The sequence below is a fragment of the Epargyreus clarus genome, unplaced genomic scaffold (assembly GCF_041222505.1).
Source record: "Epargyreus clarus isolate Ecla_fem2 unplaced genomic scaffold, WU_Ecla_fem_2.2 ptg000014l, whole genome shotgun sequence".
NCBI classification, from domain to species: domain Eukaryota; kingdom Metazoa; phylum Arthropoda; class Insecta; order Lepidoptera; family Hesperiidae; genus Epargyreus; species Epargyreus clarus.
Genome location: NW_027332222.1, coordinates 17,558,022 through 17,584,882, shown reverse-complemented (window position 1 = coordinate 17,584,882; position 26,861 = coordinate 17,558,022). Strand labels below are relative to the sequence as shown.

The 26,861-nt window shown below is 36.2% G+C and overlaps 1 protein-coding gene across 2 annotated transcripts in view; it reads right to left on the bottom strand.

The window, feature by feature from the left end:
- Positions 1–26,861, bottom strand: part of FMRFaR (FMRFamide receptor) — a 204,155-nt gene that overhangs the window by 22,615 nt on the left and 154,679 nt on the right. For both annotated transcript variants that reach the window (XM_073079327.1, XM_073079326.1), the window contains exons 2-3: positions 19,049–19,139; positions 7,587–7,635 (exon numbers count right to left, since the gene is read on the bottom strand). The gene's annotated coding sequence lies outside the window, so the exon portion shown is untranslated. The remainder of the gene's footprint in view (positions 1–7,586; positions 7,636–19,048; positions 19,140–26,861) is intronic.

Below are 26,861 nucleotides of genomic sequence, written 5' to 3'. Positions count from 1 at the left end.
TTTACTCCGAACGGGCCCGCCGTTTTCATGTGTACTTATGCCTCGTGGCCATGTTTTCCACCTTTGATTTAGATAGTTCGTTGCCGTAAACGGCCAGGTTTTAAGGAGGTATTTTTTTAAGTTTTATTCGATACGCTACCTTTTAGAAAGTACTTATTAAGTAAAAGTATCGAAGACAAAGTGTCGATACTTTGTGTCCCTACTCGCGCTACTCGCCCACTCGTGCCACTGACAACGAGTAATCGTCGGATGAATACGATATCCTTTCTCAGGCACCAGACGTACCAGCATTACAATAGTGTAAGTTTAAAGAAACTTCTGCACTTACTCTTCGTTTGGATGCACCAGCTTCAAAACTAGTTAAGTTTATTATTAGTGTACTAATCTTTTTTTAAGAAATTGACGTCTATCCAGGGTATGATGATAACTCGACAATGTCAATTGTGAGTTAAACCGTATACCGATACATATATTTATTATGTCTTTATTAACACGGATTTACCAATACGCTGTAGACTACGGCGTCAGATTTTAGGGGGAAATTTATCTTGAATTACCTTTTTGCTGGCTATAGAGGGCGGCAATTAACCATAACTTGACTCGATCCGTAGCTGATATTGTCAGGCCTAATCTAGGATATCGAATTGTAGAAGTCGGTGGCGAAATGTGATAGCGTACCGGTGGCAAATATTTAAATCCGCCACCGCCGTCTTTATAATAGAAGCAAAGTAATTTTTCATTAAAAAAGTAAATTGAAAACCTGCATATAATTTGGGAACTCCAGTGTAAACACGAAAAAAATCCTGCGATCACAGAATAACATCCTTATGAAAGGTTATTTTTTAGGTTAGGTTAGATTAGGTTCTAAGACAATTACTTCCGACACTTATATTATAAAATAACTATAAATTATTATAATAAGATATATGAATAGATTTGACATATATCGATTATGGCGTGATCGCAACTTAGCAGCATTTTTGAAATAAGTCTCGTCGGAGTTACTCTTAAAGCGAATTTTTTGCTTAGACGACATATTTCTGAATCGAGTTTTCCTTATTTCGTCCGCTGATAAAGGTCACTCGTACATTGTGTCCCTATATCAGGCTCTGCAGAGGGGAAGAAACATATTGACCATTGTATAAGGAGAGTGAACATCAATAACATGCTGTCATTGGTGACTGATTAAGGAAAAATGAAATTACTTCAGTTTCCGGGTCGAGAGGCGCGGAGGAAAAAATAATCACCTCTGAAGGTATGGAGAAGAATGTTGCAAATAATATAAATATAACATAACTGTGAATTGACTCCATAAACCGTCTTCAGCTTTAACCTTCTGCAGCTGTGTGTACACGATTTAAATAGAACAACACCCCTTCAGCCACTTTCGTAACTTGTTACGAAAAAATTCTTCAGTTCATAACAAGTTCAAAAATGATTTCTTTTTCATATACACAACTTCAAAGCATTGTATTTTGAAATTACAAAAACATTCCAGGAAAATCGTTACAGAGTCTTAGCCGTTACGCGTCGGATGGAAACCCTGTAATTTGGAGCGAAGGCTTCATGCCGTCGCGGCGTCAGAGCGTCGGTGTTAATTGCTTCGTGACGCTCCAACGTCATTTGTGTCTAGAATTTTTTTCGTAGTAATTATTGACAGGCTTTTTAGTGAGCGGCTTTCCTTATTACTTCTTTAGCATTACGGCATTACTGCCTACAGCTTAAATAATATTGTTATGAAATACATACAGCTTGGGTAGAAGCTTATTTTAATAACAATTTCTACTAAAAGTTTATAATATTTTTAATATTACATTTGTCCTAATAGAAAGTGGTTCTACATTAGCAAATTATAACTAATGTAACTGACTCCATGTAAAAGAGTTAGTTCTCGAATTACATAGACCACTTAAAAACGCCACAGATATACACACATCGTACATATTTATTTACATTCGGGAGAAATAGAGATTTACCTTGAAGCGGCTAAACTGCAGACGCTTTAAAAGCTTTTGATAGTTCGTTCGTTAGTCGTTCATAAAATGTAATTCGAGGCTCCGTGGCCGGCGTCAGAGCGTCCGCCGTTAATTGACCCGTGACGTCACCGCGCGCGTCACGACGGGTCGTGTCGTTAGTCGTTGCGATACACGTCGGGGGCGTCGAACATTTAACCCACATACATACATACATACATTACACTACTGGCTTAGGATCCAGACTATGTTATAATCATCTTTATACTAACAGTACCTGCGTAACAGCAGTTTGTACGTTAGTTTAAAGACGCATATTTTGTATTTGAACACAAAGATTAATGTAATAACCTAAATCGCGAAAATAAAGGTTATTGCGTCCAGTATATAACCTGTATTACAGATCTGAGTGATGACTGTGGACCGTAACAAATGTAACTTTAACTGGCTTCCTTTGATTGGAGTTGGTTAGAATCAGTAAGTTAGTCTTACTGTTTATTAAGGTACTGTTTAAGCCAGTAAGATTCGGGAATATACATCAGTATTCAGGTTTTGTACAGATTTTAGGGTACACATTTAACTTAACTGCACACATTTATAAAGCGCGTGAAAGGCCGACCGGGCGACAACTTTACGGGCATTTGATTTATGAATTGCTGGTTACCGGCTTAATTAGCCTAGTAACACGTAAAATTATATTTGACGAGTTCGTCAAATATTTTCTGGATTAATTATTTTAAAATTTCGAGTGAATATAGATATCTTATAATTCTTTCATGTGTACAAGGTAAAATAATAAACTACTTATACCGAAAAAAATATAAATATAAAATTGGTGTAGGTATAATATAATGTACATATATATATTTTAATAAATAAATTTTATTTTCTATAAGTAATAAATGTCAGACATTGTATGTTCACGTTGTTTTTGATTATTGTACATGGTAGCCTTGCCCGCGGCCTTGCGGCCCACGGTTTGGGGCTGCGAGCCGCTTATGAGTCTCCACTGATGACACATTGATGTTGTCAATGTCCGAATCATTCGGTGTTATTCGGTGTCGCCAAATGTAGAGGTAGATGCTTACTGGGAATGAATTTATAAATGTACTCATACATCTACATTGATGTCATATTCTTAATATTTGTACTATAAGGCTTCTCCAATAGAGTTGTACAAAGTATATAAAACTATTTGATTATTTTCACAAAGGCTAAACGGGTAGGACAGGAAATGACTACTATGAAGTTTCTGTAATACCTACACCGCACGCAGAAACTTAGCTCGCATCGTCGCATAAAGATACCCTTTGTTGAATCCATCCGCACCATCTAACCTAAGCAATAAAAACGAAGCAATTCTATTGGTGGATTTGACACACATCTTGGCTTCCTTTGGTTGTAGTATAAAACAATTCTTATGTCATTATCATTTATTTATATTACAATTTAATAGGTCAAGGCAGACTGAATTACTTGTGTGTATGATACACCGGGTCCAGTGCGAATCTACCGCATCACTATCGCCGTATAATATTGTTTTTTATAATGTGGGCACTTCACCCACATAATCATTATTTATGTGTATTTAATTTATATGTTATATTACACAGACGCATACACACGAACATATAAAATATTCATGTAAGTATATTTATACACACACACACTTACATACATACAAACATACACACTACACTCAGCGACACTTACGCACCACACACATCAGTGACACACCCCGGACTCGAACCCGGGACACTTGGTGTGTGTTGGAAGACATCGGGCGCGGCCGCTATTCATGCGCGTACGCAGCGCGCTCAGCGACCGGCCCCCGTCGCCCGCGCACCGCTCTGGCCTGCGGTCTTCCCGCGTCCAACATCCATCATGTTTCGCGATCCGTTTCTTTAGGTATATAGACGTATCCTCACGTAAATTGAAAAAAAAACTACAAAATATATCGTAGTATATTGTTTTTCATCAATTATTTGTTTTAATTAAAACGTGATCAGCAAATCAGCGCGGCGAGAGCGCCGCGCGAGCAGTGGCGATTATTGCTCGGATTACCGTAATGCGCTCATCTCCGATACCCGAAGCCCTGCTGTAGGCGACTCCTCGGTTGTTATTCAATTATATATTAACTACCTAGTTTATCCATAAGATTTTATTAATAACTTAGAGATGATATGAATAAAAAAAATTTTAACAAAAAAATAAAACCGACTTCTATGTCACTACAAAGTAAAAAATAATTGAAATAAATGTTGGTTTAGTACATATTTCTGAAGTTGGCGCTCAATATATTTCGTTTGATAACGGCGTAAACAGCGTGTCCAATATGAGCGCCGACTTCAGAAATATGTACTAAACCAACATTTATTTCAATTATTTTTTACTTTGTAGTGACATAGAAGTCGGTTTTATTTTTTTGTAAAATTTTTTTTTTCACCGTTTTTAGTGATGATATGCTAACATTTGTATTAATATTATGTAAAATTGTATAAAGGTGATCATGAATAAAGGTAAGGTCTGAATTCATACGGATTGGACCCACCCGCTCGCAGGGCGCTACCGCGCCCTTCTCGCTTAGTTTTACATTGTCTTATATGTTCCAACCTAACCTAACCAATTCAATACGAAACACTATAGGCGAGGCTATATGAGATACTATATACTACTATATTATTGGCTAGATTAGGTTGGAACAGAAAAGTAAATAAATCAAACTAGGTGGTAAAACTCTGCGAGTGAGTCGGTCAAATTTACCTTAAATTAATAGTTAAGAAAAACTACAACGTATTCATTAATCATATTTTATATTTGTAAGAAGTAATTGTCAAGTTGAAGAGTTGAAGTCATTTATTTCATTACATGTAAAATAGCTTATTCATGTGGTTTAGGCTGGAGGTACCTCTGCATCATCAGATCTAAGGAGTTGAAGGTCAAATTTTTCATCATATATCTCTGTCTAGCAACTTCATTACAACAAATGTCTATTCTATATACTTTAGATAGGAGGCACATCTGCATCATCAGGATTGAAGAATTGAAGGTCATATCTTCTATCATATGTCTCTACTTAAAGACCTTATCATATATTCGTAAGCTCCAAATGCCTAACTTGTATGGTTGAGGCAGGAGGCACTTCTGCATTATCAGGGTTGAAGAGTTGAAGGGAAAATTTTCCATCATATACCTCTACCTATCAACCTTATTGAATATTCATAAGCATCAAATGCCTAACTTGTATGGTTGAGGCAGGAGGCACCTCTGCATCATCAGAGTTGAAGAGTAGAAGGTCAAATTTTCCATCATATATCTCAGCTTATCGACTTTATAAAATATCCATAAGTTCCAAATGCCTAACTTATGTGGTTGAGGCAGGAGGCACTTCTGCATTACCAGGGTTAAAGAGTTGAAGGTCAAATTTTCCATCATATCATGTTAACCTAGATACTCAATGTTCATTTTAAGTTTCATGAGAATTGAGTGGGCAGAAGGTAAGTTGTCATAAAATATGTAAAAAGCAGGGGTAGTGATGATGAGTTCCACCCCATAACTTAAATTCTAATCATCAGAGTATACTAACGTTAAGGTAGGAAAGTACCGCAACGAAACACCCTTTCATATGAAAAAAAGAAAATTGAAATTGGTTAAGAAATACTCGACTTATTGAAGTTTATATGAAATCTGGTTTTTCCAATTTTCCGGGAAAACTGGCGGAAATTTTCAAATTTCCTCGAAATGGGACCCCTTGTGAAACTAGCCGCATACAATGGTGTATGAATCATATCGATCGGTCGCGGCATCGCGAAAAAATCGCCGAACAAACATAAAAAAAAAAAAAAAAAAAAAACATATATACGGTCGAATTGAGTAACCTCCTCCTTTTTCGAAGTCGGTTAAAAATATTAGTAAATATAAAGAGTAGGAAACGATTCGAAGTTTTTATATAAAAGCCAGTGGTCAAAAGCTCACATAATATAGCTCGAACGAAGTGTCAATAACGTAACATTAAATATGTAGATTGACAAAATGGCCCTTTATGTATTGTGTCTCTTTTACGTGTGAGACAGACAAAAAAAGACTTACTTATTGTGACGTTTACTCAGTCTACTAAGCAAACGGAACAGAATAATAGATTGAGTAAACGTAACATAAAATTGGATTGGAATTGGGATGTTTTGAAAACTCATGGTAAGGGTACCTACTGACCTGCATTTGATTACAGATATTTATGGGCGGCAGTGACCACTTAAGATCAGTAAATTTGCATGTTCGTTTGCTTTTCCTATATTATAAAAAATAAAGAAAGTGATAAATAGAAGAAGCAAATTTTTTCATAACATTTTGAACTTTATCTGAAAAACCTCACGCTGATAGAACGTACGAGTATATAGGAGTAACGAACAGTTTAGTTCATTCAGTTTAAGCCGAGCGTGTTTTAACCCGCCTCGCCGAAGATAAATGTGGTTTGACGTTATTTCAAAACATCGTTTCAGAAATGTTTTAGAATTGTTTCTCATCGAGTGTGCACAAACTCGCCGGATACATGTTATGAAACAGCTCGTAACGAGTGCTTCTGGATTTACTAACTATGAATACCTAATGACACGACTCTTCCAGACGTATTTCAAACGCTTATTAAACTACATGTCAAACTACATATTAGGTACATAGTTTTATATATTGTATTTTACGTTACCATGTTAATCTATATACGGAGACTCTACAGTTACCTCAGTTACCTAGGTAGACATACATAACCACCAAAAATACAACACATAAAAAATGAGTAACATACAGCTTGTAGGCTTTTACACGTGGACGAGATGATGAAATAGACTCTTAATAGCCCATCATTTATCATACAGACGAGCCTGTGAACTCGCCGCGGTGTACGGGAGCTGAGTTGCATGCTGATTACATCGGACAAATGCGCCGATTAATAAGACAAAAATATTCAAAAGTGGATTTGGAGGTGACTAATCATCATCGAATCTTAAATGTTTTTCTGTGGTAAGGTTTTCCCTGACGATTATATAGTAATACGATTATGTAGTAATGGCCATTAGGTCATAGGTAGAATTTTTAGCACGTCTGTTTATACATATAAGGAAGATATAGGTGGTGGTATCGCAGTTAGGCCACCTGTCATCAAATATATGTATACCAAAGGTTAGGAAAAGGGTACAGTGAAATTCGAGTGAGGTATTTTAATAACAAAAGGAAGTAATGGCAGAATATGAGCTCGTCGCCGCGCTCCTTGAGTGACAAAAGTGAAATTGCACGGCGCCACTTTACCCCAGAAATATGCTCATGCAGCGAGCTCGCTTTATGCATCTCACACTTCCCACCGCGTTGAAAATAGCTGCGCGGTAATAATCACGGTACTGTGCTGCAGTTATACTTTTTAAAGAATTTCATTATATGTTAAATGTATATAAAGTTGGCTGCCTCTTGCTCTTTCCATTCGAATATAATGTAGGCTAATGTGTTGATGTTAACTTGGTATAATATAGGAGTACCTACTACCCGTGAGGGCAAAATTGGAATGCCTCGGATAAAGTATGTACGAGTAAGTAGATTTTTTGCTTATATTCGTTATATACTTGCCTTATGTCGGCCTATCTTCTTTTTCTTGACCGTGCAGTTTTCTGTCCACCTGTAACAAATTTAAACCTCTTTAAAAAACATCGGAGCATTAAAAAATAAATCCTTACTAATCTTTACTAATATTATAAATCCGAAAGAAACTGTCTGTGTGTCTGTCTGTCTGTCTGGTTGTCTCTTATTCACGGCTAAACCACTGAACCGATTTTAATAAAATTTTGTACAAAGATAGTCTGAGACCCGAGAAAGGCATAGGATAGTTTTTATCCCGGAAATCCCACGGGAACTAGGGATGGCGATCTAAGATCGATTAATCGGGGAATCGATCTTTTGGACCAAAAGTCGATTATTTTAATCGATATTAGAAAGGATTGAATCGTAAACTATGCATTTGATCAAGTGATGATCTTTATCAAAGTCGTTGTCCATGCGCCCACGAAGGTTTCAGAGTTGGCACGAACAATTTTCGCCAGATGGCGCCACTTTAATTCCAATGAAGGTACAAATTTTCAGTTTTATGTATGTTAGTATGTCATATTATTTTCTTTGACGCGGGCGAAGCCGCGGGCAATAACTAGTATCTAATAAGCGTATATTTCAAAAGGATACTTGTTTTAAATGACGTTTCAATTATTAAATGAAGTAATTCTTAGTATAATAAATAAATAAAGCACATGTATATTTAACATGTTCGTGTTTCGCGAACCACAAGCAGTACAATTCTTTTGCATACATGTGCATATTTAAGTGTATCATAATTTCATGATCTAATAGTAATGCAGCTCACATATGCGTGCTTACTTTATTTTAAAAAAATATTTCGCATAATAAATACCATTGCACAGGCATTTATAAAATTGTGAATGAATAGGAATTTAGTAAAAATATGTGTTCAAATTTATTGTTAAGTATTTGTCCCGGTATGCGAAACCATTGAGTTTCACAAAAGTAAATAAAACGAGCGCTACCCTATAGTTCCATAGCCCTCTAGAGGACCCCTCTTACCTCTATAAAACCTTTATAGGGAGTACAGGGACCTTCCGTCCAGGCATCCGTTGCAAAGAGATATGCTCAGTTAAGGACATACTCGTACCTATTTACAAAATGTGAACTACATTTGCTTTATTTTCTGCTTATTTTTATAATGTAATGTAACAAATAATATAGCAATAAATAATAATGTCAAACTATCAAATTGGCATGTCACAGGGGGCCAGAATTAAACGTACATTATGGATTATTATGCAAATAAACGATTTGATTTGATCCTTCATTACGGTAAAAGTGGGCTCTGAAATTGGAAAGTTTCATTTGTTTTATACCCGCTGTTAATTTAATTGAGAGCTTTATTTATTTATCGTTTTCTTCAATATTTGTCGAACTTTAAACATATACAAAATGAGTGATTCACGAGCCATGTCGAATATAGTTTTTATATGAATTTTATAAAATATACTCTTTTATAAGCTTTTAAAAACAAACTGATAGTAACGTTCAGAAAACCTTTTCATTTGATACACATATCATGGGGCTATCACTATGAACAATTTAAATACGAAGAACATGATATCCAATCAGTAGCTATTGGTGTCGAAACTAAGGACTACCATATAACTATTGCAGCAATTAATTGCCCACCTAGATATTCAATAAAAAAAAGAAGTACATACAATTATTAAACAAATTTAACGAAAAATTCATCTTGGGAGTTAAATTCGGGCGAACGCGAATAATGTTTTTAAAAAGTACTTTATTTATTACAATAATTATTATAAGAACAAAATATGTATTTACTTAAAGAATTCTGTTACAAGACTGATTTTATGTGAAACACCAATATGCATCGTTCGATTCATAGTGGTTTGTACATCAAAATAGCCAGCTCGGCCTAGTGAATAAGCATACAGATTGGGAAAGTGTCAAGGTGTAATATAAACTTGCACGTTTCACTTAAAACTCCTGAACAAATAGACGAGGAAGTTGGTGGATTTGTTAAGGTTATCCAACATTCAGCCTGGAAAAATATACCACAAGCTAGAGTGAGAGTCACACGTCCGACGTATACAAGGGAAATACTTGTCCTTATAAGGGAAAAACGGAGACAAAGGTAAAGGTGGCACGAAACTAGGTCTCCCGAAGACAAGAAACATCTGAACAACCTCATAAAAACACTTAGGAGAAAAATCAATCAATTTAATAACAATACCCTAAAAACCTATTTATCAAGCTTAAACAATGATCGCAGCACAGACTACTCACTGTGGAAAGCAACCAAAGGCTTAAAACGACCTATCAAGAAAATTCCCCCAATTAAAGACAAGTATGGAAAATGGATAATTGATGATATGCAAAAAGCTTCTCAGTTTGCCCTTCATCTAGAAAAAAACTTCCAACCAAATGTAGGAGAATATAGTGATTATAGTAGTCACTGTATAGAGCAGACAGAGCTAGATATTAAATTTGTGACCCCAAAAGAAGTGTCAACAGAGATACAACGCAACATTAATCCTAAAAAAGCTCCTGGATTTGACTTGATTACAGGTGAGGTTATGAAGAACCTTCCTAGAAAAGCTGTAGTCAAGTTAACTTCCCTAATAAATGCTTCATTCAAAATTCAATATGTTCCAGACTTATGGAAGGTAGCTGAAGTAATAATGATACGAAAACCGGGTAAACCGCCACATGAAGCTGCATCATACAGGCCTATCTCCCTATTGCCTATAATGTCTAAGGTCTTTGAGAAGCTCTTGTTAAAGCGACTCAAATCCATATTAGAACATAAAAACTTAATACCAGATCACCAGTTTGGTTTCAGTGAAAAACACTCCACGATAGATCACATTCATAGGATTTCTAATACAATAGAAAAATCACTAGAAGAGAAGAAAATCTGCTCTGCAGTATTTTTAGATGTAGCGCAAGCCTTCGATAAAGTTTGGCATGAAGGCTTGATATTGAAGCTACGAGCAATGCTACCAAAGCAATTCTCAGAAATATTAGTATCTTATATTTCAAACAGAGCTTTCCGAGTGAGACAAGGAGAAGCATACTCAGATCTCAAGCAAATAAATGCTGGCGTACCACAAGGCAATGTATTGGGGCCGGTCCTGTACCTCTTATACACTTGTGACATTCCAGAAACAGAAAATAACATCTTCGCAACTTTTGCTGATGATACGGCAATCATAGCTGTAGGGAATGATCACGCTGAAGCAGCGGAGAAATACCAAGTAGCTATCTACAAAGTAATCAATTGGACGAAGAAGTGGCGAATGAAACTCAATGAAAGATAATCAGTGCACATTGATTTTACAAATAGGCATCCGAATTATTAACCTGTATATATTAACAATACACCCATACCATATGCAAAAAAAGCCAAATATCTTGGCATGACCCTTGATGCGAAGCTGCGCTGGAGAGCTCACGTCAAGAAAAAACGTGACAAGTTGGAGCTCAAATACAGAGCTATGCATTGGCTGCTCGGGCAACATTCCTCGCTGTCTATATAAAATATTGTTATATAAACAAGTCCTAATGCCTGTATGGACATATGGTATTCAACTCTGGGGCTGTACCAAAAAGATTAATTTAGATATCATACAAACGTTCCAAAATAAAGTACTTATTAGGGTATTGCAAATGCACCTTGGTATGTAAGAAACGAAGATCTACATCGGGACCTTCAAGTAGACCTTGTTAAAAAAGTGATTAGTACTTATGCTGAAGGTCATCCAAAATGACTTCACCATCACGTCAATATCGAGGCGATCCAGCTCCTCGATACGACGGACCTAGTGAGAAGACTCAAAAGGACTAAACCATTTAAGTTAGTGACATGACGCAGTGTAGTGTTAGTGAAATAGTGATAAGTGAACATTATAGAACACAAGAACAATGTGTCTACTCCTTTATGTGATAAGACAAAGAAGTGCAGTGTCAGAGGACGCTGCCTTCATTATATGATTATTAAGCAGTTTAAGTTAGCGTAAAATTACTCATTAGTCTTATAGTAGGCTAGATTGTAATTAATATAAAGTACCTTATTACTCATTCGGTATTTTATACATGCAAAAAAAAATATCATGGGGCTGTATAAAAAATAAATGTTGTCCGGACCGCCATATTGATTGTAGAATAACAGCATCTATCATCAATCTAATCATGCATTATCATCCAAACATAATACCAAACGTGTATGTAAAATTGAGCTCAATCGGTTGAGTATAACTGCTTTATAATTCAGTAAGTAGTAAGATTTGGACCTCACACAAATTCGAACTAACAAAGCATAATAAAAGCTACCAATTAGTAAACTTGAGCATATTTTTCAATTGCAAACATAAGAACTAGGTATCGAAATTTTTAGTGTTATCATAAAAAGCTTCGTCAATGTTTTGATAGTACGTCTATAAACCTTTATCGCAATATTGACACAGTATCGGTCGTGTGCCTCACTTTGAGTGTTGTTATGCATAAAACCCGCATGACATTCATGAAAGTATCCACATATATGTATGACAATGTAGAGGTCGTTGTGTTATACTGCTCCTGCTTTCATCAATGCATATCGTTATCTTTATTCTTTAAAGTATTTATATACTTACGCTATTAATCTTAAAATATTATACAGCCAACGTTACATTACTATCCTTTTGTTCAATCATCATCATTATCATCAACCCATTACTGTCTCGCAGAGAGAGCAGTGAGAGCGTCCAGCAAGGCACGGGTCTCCTCTCAGAATGAGAAGGATTAGGCTATAGTCCACCGCGCTGGCCAAGTGCGAATTGGTAGACTTCACATACCTTTAAAAACATTTTTTAATTGTTAGGTATGCAGGTTTTCTCACGATGTATTTCCTTCACCGTCTAAGTAAGTGATAATTAATTTCTAATACGTACATAATTTTGAAAAATCAAACGTGTGTGTCTGGCATTTGAACCTGGGACTCCTCGATCAAGAGGCCGAGTTTCTTAACCACTAGGCTATCACTGCTTCTTTATGTTTAATGCTACTTAATTATATCAAATATATATTTTTTTGTTCCTAAGAATTACATCTCTCTTAAGACATAATTAAAAGTAAGAACTAATTTAAAGTAGTTGATCAATATAGGCAGTATAGGCACTACTCTATTTTCGTTTTTGTGATTGTTTTCTTACAAAAAAAGCAACAAGATGAAATGGCTAAAGAAGTAACTGTACACTATAACAGTAGTTTCGAATATTCGCCCGAAGAGGTTCTAAGAGCCTATTTTAGCACAACATTTTATCCCAGATTCTTTCAGTGGCGGTCCATTACTCCTGCCGGGCAATTTGCTTCAGTCGCTCTGACACTTACGACTGTTACTGTGAAGGATTGTCCTTTATCGTGTTCCTCACTTCCTGAATGGAGAACCTGACTTAATTAAAGTTCTTTGGAAATTCTGAGCGTAAAGCAGTTTTAAATTAAAGTTTTTCTTATGTGACTAGACATTTTTACTATATAGTATTTCTGATAGTACAATTAGGTAGGTTCAGTACAAAGTCGAAGAAATTGCTCATATCATTATTTCAACCTTACATTAGTTAACTATTTGCCTTCCAAGATTAGCCAAAAGATCGTAATATCCAACAGTAGCTGTTAGCGTTAACTGTTAACGATGTATATATCATATCGTTCTTCTTTTATCAAAATAGCTCTACGTAAGTTTCACATGTAGGAGAAAACTACAACAGTGCCATTTGTAGGTGTATTAACTGCGAGACAATCCAATAAACTTGTAGTAGTTGTAATCGTATACCCACAATACGATCCTGAGCTTACAGACTTACTAGAAACAAGTTAGGTATTAGCCTCGAGTCGAACAACCCTAATACTTATTACAAGTACTACAGTTTGTAAACATCACACGATATCTCAGCGGCCAACGCTAAAGTTTCAGGCTGCGGTGACTCTGAGAACAGCTGCTGAGAACTGTAATCGTTTTCTGTAAGCCAATTTCGCAATCCTACTTGTATCACTTTGATTTAAGGACAGGACACGAGGACAACGTAGTAAGGACACAAAACTAATTCAATATATTACACCTATGTACAAATATATACTTTTCATACACAAAGAGTAGTTAAATTATATTCGCATTTTGAATGTAGGAGTGTCCTTAACATTTCCTTTTGTGAGATTGTTGCGCCTTTGAGTCCCAAAATAGAGATGTCTCACAAAGAGTGTTGACGTCGTAACGAAGCGAAATACTGTTATATCTCAAATATCAAATATTTTCGCGCAGAAGTGTTGTTTTCGGTTTCCACAAAACGGAACAATTCAATAAGGCGTTGTCAGAACGCCGAGCAGGTGTCGGCAACTGGGACAGGCACATCGGGGAAACGACTTGAAGGTCCCAACTGTTATACTTGACATTGGGAGGACATTCAAGATCCTTTTAATGAATATTTGGTACGATAAATTGGGAACCCTTTTCCTTAGGTAATATATATTGGGATTTGATATCGGAAATCGATACCGTGTAACGTTCGTGTTGCTAGAACGGTCTGTGTGTCAATTTAAAATGAAAAATAAAGAGGGAAACGGAAAATGCTTCAGAAGCGAGAGGTGCGCGCGACCAAGCGGTCACGGGGCGGCCACACTTCCAACAATATGACAGCTGTCCAAGCAAAGCAAACAGCGAGCCGGCTTGCATATTTATTATGAAATAGAAAAATTTAACAATGTGTTGAGAAGTGTGACACAAAGACCCGATCCACTTTTCACATGACGGAAGGGACCTTCATACTGAACGTTAGTGTTGCACCTGTCTTATCTGGCTATTATATTGTGTTTTTTTTCCAGCTTCTGCCTTATTTATAACTTTTCACCAGTGAAGCACGTTTATTTATATTGGGTAAAATGGTTAGTGCTATGTAGTTCGACTGAGCAATTATTGAAATATCGAAGCAGGAAACTATTGTTTCAGTTTCAATTTGTTGTTGATATCATAGTTTAGATCTAATTATAAATTTATAACGTATAATGGTATTGTGACGGACTTATGTTTTAAGTATTTGTTTTTAAATTTATCGGATTTTAAATATTTGTTATTTGAAAAAGCTAGAAAATTATAATATTTAAATGCTTCAATGGATTTTTAAAAACAAAATAATTTGTTAATTATTTTGTTTTTATTAATTAATTATTATTATTTTTATTATATATTATTAATACTATGATTTATGATTTAAGAACATATTTCAAACAGACTGTAGCCATATATTCCGTTAAATTTTAATACTTTTAACCTTTTAACTAAGCAACTTTTTATATCCATGATTTGTCAAGGTAAGGCACAGTGGAACAGCTGTAAAGTGTATAAAGCCGCAGCGGTGACAGCGCCGCTCGCCGCCTCCTCGCGACGCCGCCCGTAAAACGGTTATATCGTGTTACGTAACAATCGAACTCGTAAAATTAATACGTCGAGTCGTAACTCATAACATAAATAAGTTTCGTTTTCTCACATTAATTTTAACTGACGATAAAATGAGCAAGATGGTTTTAATATAATCGGCGGCGTGGACATTAATGATTGTGAATGGGCAAAAAATCGCGGCGTGGGCACTGGCGCCGATTGCTTTGCTTAACTGCCGCTGTATATCGCGGTGTCGTTCAAAAAATAACTCAATGTGCTACAGATATTGAATCTGTACAAATTGACAATGGGTTTCGGGGACATAACAAATCAAGAGCTGCAGTTATTCGTTGTCAATTTTTCAACTGTCTGTCACGCTACAAGCTTACACACAATAAAATTTGTTACAGCGTTATTGTATGAAAATAGTGAACGATCTTGTGTGATTTTTTGTGTGTAAGATTAAATTACGGCAACAACTATAAGATACCAGCTTTAACTTTTCGTTTTTCCAAAACATTTGTTATTTCTTTTGAAGACAGTATACAGTATAGTACGAGCAAATGAATTGATAGATCAAGTATGACATACCAAAAGCTCTTAGATGACAGCGATACAATTAAGGCAATTAATTACATATAACAGTCTTACTTTGGCAATTAAACGACAATAACATTAATTTCAGTGAGTATCTCTCCATGATACTCGTACATTCGGGTAATGCCCATTACGATGACGCGATAGACATCGCGCGGCGTCGCTGATGGGCATTCTGCTAATTCCACTAGATGTGTATCGCGAAATTTTAGTCATATGTGAAGCTTTCAGTGTACTTTGAACGACTACGAATATTTGTTCACAATACACTATGAGGTTTTGGAATGTGTAGAAATTGTAATTGTTACTGTAAATTGATGGTGGTAGGACTTATGGTTTCAAGGCACTACCATCTAAGCTAGTTCTGCTTAATAATACTAGCGTAGAGCTGCTGTGTTCTGGTTTCAAGGGCGTTGTATGGGAGACATATCTATCCTAGGCATTTCGTATTACTCCTAAGGGGTACCAACGCATCAGTGGCTTCAAGTAGGAATCTAATCTAATCCGGGGTTGATTACAGCTACTCACCATCAGGTGGACTGCATGCTTGTTTCCTACTTCCATATTTTGAGAAAACGTAAATATTTGGGTACGTATAATAATATATTTTGATTGATGATTATTTAAAAAAATCTTAAGTGTACATTACAATAAAATGTTAATTGTGATTTCTTTACTTATAATGAAAGAACTGTAACGTACTTTTTGGACTGTAGTATTTTTTAGATCTTGGTAATATCTAAATAACCACTTGCAGATTTCTAACAAAAACTTATGGCGACAATGTTGTAAAATTGGATATCAATTTGGAGACCTTTCTTTATTGGCAACAAGACGTCTCCGGCAATAATTTATCATCCGTAATTTAATAAAGGGCTGATCTGATCGATCATGAGTTCATAATGGACGGAGACGAATGCTGAGCGATCAATCTATGCCTTCCCTTTATGCCTAGATTGGAAAATTTCGCTTTAACCCATGCCACGATGTAGCGTACGACATTATATTTTACATATCTCATACGAGCTGTACACCGCGGTTCACCGGCGTTCAAAATTATGAATACTGAGGAGATTTTGTGAGTTCTAATTTTTACACGGAACTTTTATTCTAATTTAAAAGTAGCCTAAGTTACTCCTTATTACATCGGCTAACTGACACTGAAAAATCCGTCCAACCATTTCGAAGATTCGCTGGAACAATCAGACAAACAAAAATGAATGTAATTTTGCTATAGGTACCAATTTCATATGCGATGAATGAAATTTATTAATTATTTTCATATTACAAATAGACTTCAATTTTATATTTTTTAATTATTTGTATAGATTTGTTTACATCGTGGCTAACGGGGGTACTAATGAAATATGTTTTTCTTAGTCGTAGTTGGAAGATGGTAGAACCGGTGTACTTTAAGTAAATCAGTGAAGCAGTCTTTGCGTTTTTTGCCGGCTGACTCACGTCTCATTGCCCTACGTAGAGTTGGTTAAACACGTTAATGGATACCAAAGACCACTTACCAGTAGGCGGACTACACGCTTGTAGGCTACTTAAATCTTATAAAACGACTTTCCACGAATTAAAGACACTTTCCTCTTATAATAGAAATTGTTTTTTAAAATTATTGTTGTCTTGTTGTCCGATTTGCCCTGAGGGCGAAAACATGATCGTCCGTTATTGTGTCGGCCGTAGCGCAAAGTCGCAATTTGTGTAAATGAACACGTTTTAATAGCAATTTATTGTTTTTCTGGACAATAAAACGGTCTTTACTCTGCATATTTTACGTCCAATATGAGGCAATGCAGACAGAAATATTCGTTTATAAAAGCTCACAAACACGCAAAAATAAGTTTTCAAAGAAGCCCCTTTGGAATAATGGAATTTTATAATTTTTGTCTGTTTTATATCTTTACTGTTTAGCTATCACCCGAGGTAAACTTGTCTAGTTTATAATGAGTAACGTAGGTTATTTTTAATCTGCTAGTACGTAATGTTAGTTATGTACACGGAATCTCATATTCATATGCAATAAGACAAACAGATCTCGCTGACTACTCCCTCATTTAATAGCAAACTTGTGATTTCTAGTTCGGAACAAAATCCCGGCGGACACGGGTCGGAGCTCCTGGAGCTGTTTGCTCTGACCATGCTGATGTTTACAAGCGCGATTATAGCCACAACTTGACAAGGCTTCCCCTCTTCTCCACTTCAACTTTATTATTATGGACAATAACAGAGGAATAAAATTACTGAAAATTTTGTATTTGTTACGTAAGGGCTCTGACTGCTTTTAAAAAAAAAAAAAAAACGCTTTCTACACTCACAGCCCCACACTAGGATTCCCTGTGTCGTGGGTGCTATGGACACACACAGAGACAAATACACAAACACCCAGACCCAGAATCAGAAATCTAAATTCATCTTTTTAGAAATCTGTCTGGCCGGGGATCGAACCCGGGACCCTCTGCGTGTCAGACCGGCATGGTGACCGCTCCGCCACGCGGGTTTTAACTGCACAAAAGTATTTTAAATGAAGAAGTCAGTAAAAATAGTTTTGATTTTAGTCAAAACGACCATACAGTTCTATACTAGGCGAATAAGGAATACTACATTACACGAACAGGTATTTTCAATATTATGACTTTTACGGAGATGTTGATTAATATGCGAGGTATGACATCTTGACCGCTATATTACGTACGGTCATACAATTCTTTAGTTTTTTAAGATTAAAGTAGCAAACGTGATTACCTGCTACTGTCAGATGGATTGCTTCTGACGGTAGCTGATGCCCATAAACGTCTATAACTAACATGCCACATTGGTGTAGCGATAGTATATCTCTGTCCAACAATACAAGTTCCCCCACCATTCAATAAGTAAGTATATTCTCTCTAATAAGTACGAGATATTATACTTCACTCAAAATATTCCTACTGGCGGCTAGATATTAAATATGAAAATATGAACGAATCTTCTCAATTGAGGTTGATGCGAAGGTCAGATTAGACTACAGGTGTTTCATACAAATTACCCAGACAGCTATTTATTTTAGTTATTGCTTTCAGATAAGAACGTACGGCGAATGTACACTACAATTACTTTTATCTTCCTCGCGGTTTATTGTTACAAGATAATATTTAGAACACGTAAGTTCAGAGTGTAAAGCACAGATTCTAAAGCTGATAGAACCCACTGTATTTTAATTACAGCGACACCACATATCGTGGAAACTATATTTAGGCTTCTGTTTATTGGTTTGATAAGTGTGTTAAACCTGTGTCACGGGATCCTACTCAGACTGAATGTAGACTAAACATCTTAACATGCATTAACAAAGTTTCGGATGGATTCGAAAGTAAATTTATCAATTTACTTTAAACTGATGGAAATAAGTAGGAATTGTATATTATTAGATTAAATAAATAAATAAAATAAATTAGACAAGTTGAAAGTTTAATTTCATACAATTTCAAGGTCTTACCTTTTAGTAAAATTTTCTTATTGTACTTAAAACTCCTTTAAGATGTTGTGACGCCGGGGAATGATCTGCGCAATCTTCCCCACGCTGCGACCTGGAAAAAATAAATATCCATCATTAGTTATTGTCCTGTTTATCAGCCTTTGTATTAAAATGAGTTATAAAAAACGACATACTGAAGAAAAACTAGTTAGGTAGGTATAAAAATATATATCTCATCATCGTCGTCCGTCTGTACTATTATTGATTTGAAGTCAGCGTAATATTACGTCCTCCTAATGAATTACAAATACTAACTACATTTAGTGGAATTCTGCTAGTTGCAATGTTTACATAAGTAATAATTATATCATGAGATCATCAAACGACTACGCCAGCCAAAATTTCACCAAATTTCATTCAATACGTTACAAAGTGCATCAATGTGTGGTGAATAATTGTGCGTGGGCGTCGGGCATCGCGTTATTTCGGTTGCGGCTACAATGCCTAGTTCAGAGCTATTTGAGCGCTTGACATTTGCCGCCCCCGCGCCTGCCGCCCGCCGCACCGCTGCACCACCGCCCCGCAGACGCGCCGCTGCCGCACCGGCGCATCGTCACGCAACAACTTTCTACACTGATATTCTACAAAAGTTCAAGTTCATCTAAAACTATATACCTATATAAAACCGTAAACTTACGTAATAAAAGTCAACCTCTACATAGATTATATTTTAATTTTTTATCAATTTCGTAAATGAATTTGAGTTTCTCGACCCGGATCTTGCCAGCTGTAAAGGGTTCGTCACAGGCATTAGTCCATTAAGAAGTCCAACTATTGTTACTCACACACTCGTGAAAACGCGGTACTTAATGTTAAAATTGAATAGAAAAACATTTAATATCCTTCCGCCGTTTGTTCCATTGCGAACTGTCTCCATAAAACAAAGCGTCAACATTCTTTGAGGAAATATGTTGTTTGTTTTATTACGGTATCGCAAAGTGTCAGAGGTGACACGACCGCCCAGCCCTCCAGACAGCGGCGGTGATGAACTCCGCATCTGTTACCTATTTATACACGTTTTTAATAGATCACTATATATTTATTATAATCGCTTCATATTATAATATACTAAACTTCGCATAACCGTCTAACACAGACGTTATGTTTACTAGGCGGCTTCAAACCCTTTCTTATAGATTTTGACGTTAACATTAGTTAATACAGTTTGTAGAGCAGTCATAATATGCTAGATGATAGCGGCCACCGTTATACATACTCTGTAGAAATTTCAAGTGTTACGTATATGACGTATACGTGTATGACGGTTCAGGGGATAGTACCCTGTGACAGACGGACAGATGGCCAGACGGTCATACAGCGAAGGCTTAGTAATAGCGTTCCGTTTTTATCCTTTTGGTTTTTTTGTAGCCCTAAAAATTAAAGTTTGAAGCGCGATAAATAAATCTAGATAGCTGTAATGTCGTCAGCGAGCGTCAGGTATAGTTCACGCCAAAATGCTAGTCCGCTCTGAAGTTGTTGCAAGCTGGCGTACTAATCATACAATTTGCTATGGCGACGCGATTCATTTCTATATTCAGAGCGGACTATTAGTTTTACGCGGACTATACCACGCATTAAACAAAAGTTCTATTTGATAATCTCATGCGCAAAATATTAAATTTCGTGTTTTAGTTTGAGATATATGTAGCCAAAACTTGGCAGCTTCACCTTGACTATATGTGCCCAATTAGCGGTGCTATTTTTCCGCGGAACTAATACAAGCGTGTCGAAATGTTTATTTGCGGATCGCTGCCGCCACCGGCCGGTAGGTGGCGTAGTTTACTGACACCTTACAATGATAGACTGTAAGATATTGTTTATTACAGTGAGGAGCATTCCATCTACCTTCAGCTACTCATAAAATTTAGTGCTTGCCATTAATCTATATAATCGGGGCATAACTATACGAACATTTACATATGTATGTGCAGACAGACAATTTGTTTACTGGAATAAAATTAAACGATAACATTTATATATAATCGCAGTGTGTATTTATTTTTAACTAGATGCGATGTACATATATTCGTAGTGTCTACCGAACCGAATCTTGATCTAACCGAAACGTAACGATGGATTGTTTCGTTTGATATCCTATCTTGTCATTATCATAATTGGTATCTGCGGTGACTACTGTTACAGACACATATAATTAGCTGTCACATGATGACAAGTGGTAAGAGGCAGTAAAATCTATAATTATGCATAGTCATGTGGTTAGTATCGTGAGTAGTGGTAACCATTATCTTTAACCCTGTTTTAGTTTTTAGGATTCCGTACCCTAAGGGTAAAAACGGAACCCTATTACTAAGACTCCGATGTCTGTCCGTCTGTCACAGGGCTTAGTACGAGTTCGACTTGCACTTGGCCAATTATTATTACTGCTATTCGTAGTTATAAATTTACTCCATTTTTAGTAAAATCTTCCGTTCCATTTGCATAAAAACCTACGAAGTTACACGTGGGCTCGTTATAAATTGACTACAGGGACAGTTTTGTAATTAAAGCATGAAAAGGGAACATCGAAGGGTATTAATTAAAGGTATCAATGAAAGTATACAAAGCTGGAGCGAGTGTGGAGCACCGCACAAGTACTGTTGACGCTCGGAGACGGCACGTGCCACTGTTTAAACTTTACACACATATAATATTTACTAATATCTGATTAAAAAAATTATGATGTTGATAAATAAATAAATGTATGATAAATTGTTTCAATATCTGTCAATGCTCATAATCAATCTATAGCTCATCTTCCTAGGTAACGGAACAATGTAAAAAGCTTTCGGTATAATAAATGTTGCCAAGTAAAAAGCTTCTAAGAGTAGCTCGATTTAATTTTCGTTCTGAATTTGTTCTGAAAAAGTTGTATTGCAAGTTTCTCCAAAAAAACTTCAAAATCAACACATTATTATGAGACTCATTAATGAACTGGAAACCGTACTGATCGAAAGCTGGAGGAACTTCTGGTAAAACACCAACGTTGATAAAATATTCATGTTGTTGATGCGGTACTTTACCAGAAGTTAAATAAGTTACGAGTAACTTAAAGCATCTACCTACTCTCGTGATCGGCCTCCAGTAATTACACAGGCAGGTGGTACGAACATTCGGAAAAGCTGTGATGCTCACGAAGGAGGCAGCGGAGAGAGCCAGAAGTGTCGTGTATGCATTCTATATACTCATCTCTTGAGATAAACTGCTAGCATACTGCAGCATAAACCCACCCTGCTAGCATGAAACCCAGCGCCGACCGACGTGTCATCCAGTAGAACTCTAGAGTTCTACTGAAATTCTAGAATTTTAGTCGGTAAGTCTGTCATTCCAGTTCTGCTCGTCCGAGCGAAGAGTGAAATAAAAATTAAGAAATATGCCTGAAGTTTCGTCATGGTTCAAAACTAGTACGTCGTAGGCGCATTTTAATTGAAGTTTAATTTCATAGGGTCTCATTGATAAGTATATAAGCATAGAACATTGAATATAGAATGTCGAATTGAGGTAGTAAATGCTTCAAAACTATAATAGATAATAATAAAATCTTTAACGATTTACATCATAACTCTCTTCTTCGATAAGTTGGTTAAAAATCATTTTATGTTTTCGAAACGTCTTTCAACCTACACTTCGTATCTAATGTTGTTAAATTCCAGTCGACATCAAGCTTCGAAAATTGCGAGATAGATTTTTCTGACGATAAAATGCCACATTGGAAAAAGTTTCGCTAAATTTTATATTTTGGCGCAAAATTGCTGAAAATTCGTTGAAAGCAATATCCGTCGTATTCGCACCGCGTCGCGACGCCGGCTGAACCAGGCTTCGATAAACATCTCCAGTTAGATTTCTACTCAAATAAAAATTCAAATACATCTATATTTTCTGAATCCACTGTCGTCCACTGTCGATTTGACGCAGTTTAAAATACTCGCCTGCAACATTCCTTACGGGAAATCAAATGGACTTTTTAAAAAGATGCAAAAGGAGGACACCTTCAAAGCTAGTGATGTCTTTGATGTTGCGAATGTTAACAAAACACAGCCACAAATACCTTCCGAAACGACGCGAGATGTTGACTTTCAAAAATATTGACGGTGCATAAGTGGTTTTGATTTCGAACTAATAATTAATGAAGGCGGTAGAACCCTTTGTGGTTCGACTCCGGGGGCACCACCGCCACATCTATTTCTACCTAATAACAGCAGTGTTAGGCGCTGCTGTGTTCCGGTTTGAAGGGTGTGGTAAGGGAGACAGACTTTTCCGAGGTGTTCCAGCTTAGTCCTCAGGGGTAGCGGCGCATCTGTGGCCGACCTCAGGTGGGAATATCTAATCCTATCTGGGGTTGATTATAGATGTCCATGGGCGGCAGTAGCCACTTACCATCAGGTGGACTGTATGCTCGTCTGCTACTCGTATATTATAAAAAAAAAAAATTGACACTCTATTTGAACTGCTACTTACTAATAATATTTTTACTAATAATTTGATTTAAGTTATTACTAACATAATATTGACAAATGTTATACAATTCAACTTTTATGTAATTCATATATGTATTCACACCACAGACCTGTATTCACACACACACACTTGACAACATTTACTACCGAATTAAGCATGCCTGTATTGTTAGTGAAGATGATTTAATTAAAAAATAAATGACGGTATCTACTTCATTCCATCAATCATAGCCATAGGGTTACTTATAAAAATCTCAGCCAAGACGAACAGGCCCACCAGACTTTGTGTCTCAAGTGTTACAGGGTATCGGGGACGAACATCAAGCCCATCTTACACCTTAATTTGATATTTTCTGATAAATTTTCATTCAAAGAGGCTGCACTCATCGTACATACCAGGTTCAGTAATCTCGTACTAATTAAAAGCTATAAAATAAAATGGGTAAAAACAATTTACATCTACGATTGCTTTTTCTGTTGCAATTTGGAGAATCTATTCAGGAAATTGCACTTGACACTGTTCTTTATTATCAGAAAAGTAAATAAAAGCGGCGAATTTTATATTCACTTTTGCATTTGGAAAAATAATTTTGCTTTCTGTTTTTATAGACCACTGTATTTATTTCAGAATTCAGTGCTCGCAGCCGCTTGGCACTCGAGAGCCCTCCTCCGCGCCGCTACACTGCAGATGGATAGTATTTTTGTCAAATTACCTTAACAAATTGTATTTTTTTTGTATACAGGTGAGAACTATCATCTATACGAACCTGATTCATTTTAACTTCATCGGAATTCTACGAAATTCTTTTTCGATTTTGATTTTGTGATTTTATGACACTTTTATTGAAAGTCTAACGGATTTTACCCACTTATAAATCCCTATTTTACCCACTCAATACTTTAAGTTCTGTTGCCCACAAAACTTGAATCGCTTAAGTCATATACATAAATACATATACACACATATATACATTGTAAAGGTGCAGTAAACTATCACTTTTACTTGTGAAAGCGCGCAGTCACTACTTTACGATTATCTTACTGAAGAATACTGAAATAATAGTATTTACTATTTTATATTTTTAATACATTTATTGAACATAAAATATAAATTATTTCCATATTTAACTGGTTCACTTCTTCCAAACTAGATCTTAAAGCTTATAATAGGTACCTAAGTCATGATCAGTTAGCTTTTGAAAAAAAAAATGTATGTACAATTTTCTTAATTGAAATAGTCGTATAAAGTTTTTATTTAAGTAGGCAAATTGGACGCTTTTTTCAGAGTGACATTTCAAATGAAAGGTAATATTTAATTAATTTCTTTTAAAATGATTTAAGAAATATTGACGAAAAAGTCCATTGCACGGAATCTTTTGCGTGCCTAACTCGCACTTTTTTCGAATTAGGGCGCTTAAGGGTTGGAGAATTGTCATGGTTTCCTCAAAATGTTTTCGTGTCATCAATCAATCGTAACATTACATTTATTTGAGAAAAGCAAATTGGCATACAGTTGTCATACAATCTACCTGCAATTATCTACACTAATATTATAAAGAGGAAAACTTTGTTTGTTTGTTTGGTTGTAATTAATAGGCTCAAAAACTACTGGACCGATTTTAAATATTTCACCATTCGAAAGCTACATTATTCACGAGTAACATAGGCTGTATTTTATATGAAATATATTTGATAATAAATAGATTTTGAGGCGGTACAAATTTTGCCAGGTCAGCTAGTTGAAAATAAATAAACGTAATTTCCCCCGAGAACGTTTATAGACGTTTTACTTCCTACGGACTGCAATATGTTTATTATATTCACATTCTATTTGTAGTAGTTAAATTTACAATAGGATTACATTAAAATTAACATAAATTTAGTTGGCACGATAGCAAGTTAGATATAATCTAAGCTCCCAAAGAGAGAACGATCAGTAACAAATTATATAATTCTGAAGTAAAGTAATATTTATAGATTCACGAAAATACGTAGAGTTGGAACGAATAATGAACACAATACGCACTGTATCGAACAAAACGTAGACGTGAATAATGTTCGCAAATAAAAAAGGTTGTACGTATAAATCTGAGCAATTCCATTGATTTGCCTCGATATCCGATTACGGGTGTATCCCGAGCTGCGAGCGTACCAATCTGTGAGGTTCGCCTTTAACTTTCTTTCTTCTCATCGCGAGATAAACGTTCGTACACATCTCAATACAATTTACTATCCTCCCTTTATATTCCCCTTCCCTCCCACGACCTCACGGATTTAGGCCCCAGCAGACATGCTATTTTTAGCAGTGGTTATTGAAAATTTATCAGCATTTCGGAAATTAGATGCAGCGATAAAATTTTATGCTGGGTTTGAGCGCACGTCGATGCTTTTGAACTCAGTGATGGAGCATAAATTCAGTCATTAAAACACACGTTTTTCCCGCGACTACACGCAGAAAGTCGCAAAAATGTGAGAAGCCTCGATACAATCGCCAAAACGCGAATCAATGTTAAAAGTAGCATGTCTGCTCTGGTCGTCGTTGAAACTCTTAGTTGAACGTTTCTCAATTAACGTTTCGAAGAGTCGTCGTGTTCTCGCCGGGCGCGTGTTGGGAACAAAATAGTTAGATCCAAAATAAATGCATTAGTGTGACGGGTATCGGGAGTGGCGGGATACATGACATGTCGCGATTCAAACAACTGTGGCCTACTTTTCTAATAGTCTCTGAGAATTTGTGGTAAAACGGAGTAGCAGAGTATTTATTTTTCGTTCAGTTTACGAGTATACTTTTATCGTGTTATTTCCGAAATGGCATTTGACCCCGTTTATATGGTCGCCGCGGCATAGTGCACTGGGAGGCACGGTGGGAGGCGGCGCTGCACACACGTGCTGTGTTTCCTTTCAGATCACGTTCTTTGTGGTATTCTGTTATTAAGTTCTGCCTTTATTGGTTTAAAAACTTCGCTTGAACTGTAGCGTTGCAACTTAAGATTAAAAATTTTACGTTGCAACGAACGTGTATTAATTTGTATGATAACAGTTCGTGTAAATATCTATGTTACAACTTCTAATTATTGAAAGTTTTGAATCAGTTAAGAGATAATAAATTTATAATAATAATATATTATATATGTCGGAGCAAATACGGCAGTTCTCCTATTATAAAATGAAATGATTAAACACCTGAGGTAAAACTACCTGCATCTTCAATAGGAAAACAAATGCACGTGCGCCGGTCCTATAAAAAGGGCCGTACTGGCGACATCGGGACATTACTGCTCGAGCTATGGAACAGTGCGGACCTCCTTAGAACGTCGTTA